The sequence below is a fragment of the Convolutriloba macropyga genome, chromosome 3 (genome assembly GCF_964194025.1).
Source record: "Convolutriloba macropyga chromosome 3, txConMacr16.3, whole genome shotgun sequence".
NCBI classification, from domain to species: domain Eukaryota; kingdom Metazoa; phylum Xenacoelomorpha; order Acoela; family Convolutidae; genus Convolutriloba; species Convolutriloba macropyga.
Window position 1 is genome coordinate 43,000,992 of NC_134470.1, and position 2,817 is coordinate 43,003,808.

Genomic DNA, 2,817 nt, shown 5'->3' on the forward strand with positions numbered 1-2,817 from the left:
CAAACAACAACATAGAAATAAAAGGAATACTCTCACTTGATCTACATTCAGGATCATGGACAGCTAAAGACTGCAAAGTGTTAATAGTGGAGAATAGAACGAACAACATAATGGGGAGAGATATCCTCACCAAACTGGGGATTACACTCAGCGCACACAAAAAACCTGGTAAGACAATTAATATAATTACAAATATCCAAACGGAGAAAAATATTATAAATTGGATATTTCATAAATACCCACATCTTTGTACAAGATTGGGACGATCAAAAAACCACATCGCAAAATCGATATTTAAATCTCAATATACACCGTCCCAACACAAAGGAAGAAGTGTTCCACTCCATCTGCTCGACAAAGTGGAACAAGAACTCCAAAAACTTATCGATGAAAAACAAATTATAAAATTAGAGAAATGTTCAGACGAACTCTTTATAAGTCCAGTGGTGATAACCGTAAAGAAAGACAAATCAGTAAAAATAGCTCTCGACTCCAAAAAGATAAACGATGCTATACATAAGAACAAATATCAAATGCAAAGCATCGACCACCTTATGGACTCGGTAGCAGTATTCATTTCAGAAAGAAAAAACAAACCAGGTCAGTATCTATTCTCCAAAATTGACCTAAAATATGCATACAGTCAAATTCCATTAGATGAAAACATCAAAAAACACTGTAATTTCAACATAATAGGTGGAAAAGCCACAGGCACATATAGATTCATCAACGGATTCTATGGCCTAACCGATATGCCAGCCACCTTCCAAAAAACGATAGACAAAACACTACATGACATAAAAACAAAATTCGCATACTTAGACGATATACTCATAGTCACAAAAGGAACGCTAGAAGATCACGAAAAAGAACTAGACAAAATAATGCAAAGACTAAATAACGAAAATTTAGCTATTAACCTACAAAAATGCGAGTTTGCGAAAAAACAAATTACATGGCTAGGTTTTGTTGTCACTCCAAATGGAGTAACACCAACAAAACAAAAATGTGACGCAATCATAAATCTCGAAAACCCAAAAACACTTAAACAATTAAGATCTTTCATGGGGTGTATCCACCACCTGATCAAATTCATACCAAACCTGGCAAGAATATCCGAACCACTAAGGCCCCTGCTATCAAAAGCAAACACAAAATCACAAAATAAACTTGATTGGAAAGAAAATCACACAATCGCATTCAACAATATCAAAGCTCAAATAAAACAAATAACAGAGAACAAACATTTCGATATATCGAAACAAACAAGAGTGAGATGTGATGCAAGCGAAAAAGAGCTAGGCGCTTGTCTTGAACAAAAAATCGGTCAAATATGGAAACCGATCGCATTCGCAAGCCGATTCCTAAATAATCTCGAATCAAGATATAGCACAAACGAATTAGAACTATTAGCGGTAGTTTGGTTGTTGGAACATTTTAAATACTACCTATATGGTACGGAATTCATACTCCAAACGGATCATCAAGCACTACTTTCAGCTCTTAAAGAAAATAGAGGAAACAAAACTTATCAAAGTAGATTAACACGATGGGTAGATCGTTTACTACCATTCCATTTCACAGTCGAACATGTTCCAGGAAAAAACATGGGGTTCGCTGACTACTTAAATAGGAATCCTACAGGAGAAGCAGTTCCACCTACTGACGAAGACAAAAACTTCGTAATCAACACAATCGAAGAATTCAAACTTTTCATAACAAGAAATTCATTGTATCCAAATGGAGCGAACAATTCATTCTCTCCAAAGGGAGTGATTAGCTCAACCAATCAGAACACAGACATAAAACTAGTCGGAAATGACCTAATTAATCCAAAACACACAGGCAACAAAACAAACAACGCTTTTTGCCTTAACACGCTTACAAATCAGTCACATATTAGCTCGCATTCTTTAACTCCAAATTCCATTGACTCCAAAACAAAAACATTGTCGGCATAACTACAAGACGCAATCCCAACAAAGATACTTTCAATATCCCTATTAAACGTAGATTTCGAGCCCCCAATAAAACAACAAATCCCCAAATGGAGCAACCAAGCAATTCAAAAACGTTTACTAGTTGTAGCACCCAAACGGAATTCAATTCGAACAAAGGCAAAAGCCTTGACCCTTTAGATCAGTCCAAACACGAAAATTTATTCGACGCGCATAACGACTTACCAACCCCTTTATATATAGAAAACTTTAACAAAGTTTTTAATGAAGAATTCCTTGCAGAAGCCTCACAACGCGAACTCAAACCAATCATTGACTTAGTTAAAACACAAAATTGGGACGACCTCAAAAAAGTAAACCCGCTATACTTTCGCATTAGACGAGACTTATCGGTTACCGAGACAAATTGTTTATTATATGATAATCGCTTAGTAATTCCCCAAAAACTCAAGCAACTCGTTATAGACACAATTCACCACAAACATCCAGGACAAGTGGGAATGTTAGCGTTAGCCAAATTAATATGGTGGCCACATATTCACTCCGAAATTGTAGCAAAAGCCAAAGCCTGCCGACACTGCATCGATAAAGGTAAAAACCTAAAACCTATAATTGCAAAAAACCAATTGGGAGATCTACCCAAACTAAATGAGCCTAATGAAGAAATCCAAATGGATTTCGCAGGACCAATTCCATACAAGAATAGCACACAAAACAATTACATCCTAGTAACGGTAGACAGATTATCACGTTTTCCGCACGCGGAAACATTCCATAACTGCGATACGGAAACAGCGATAGACTACTTAGAAAAATATTGCAAACTTCATGGAATCCCTAGATCTATAAGATGCGATCA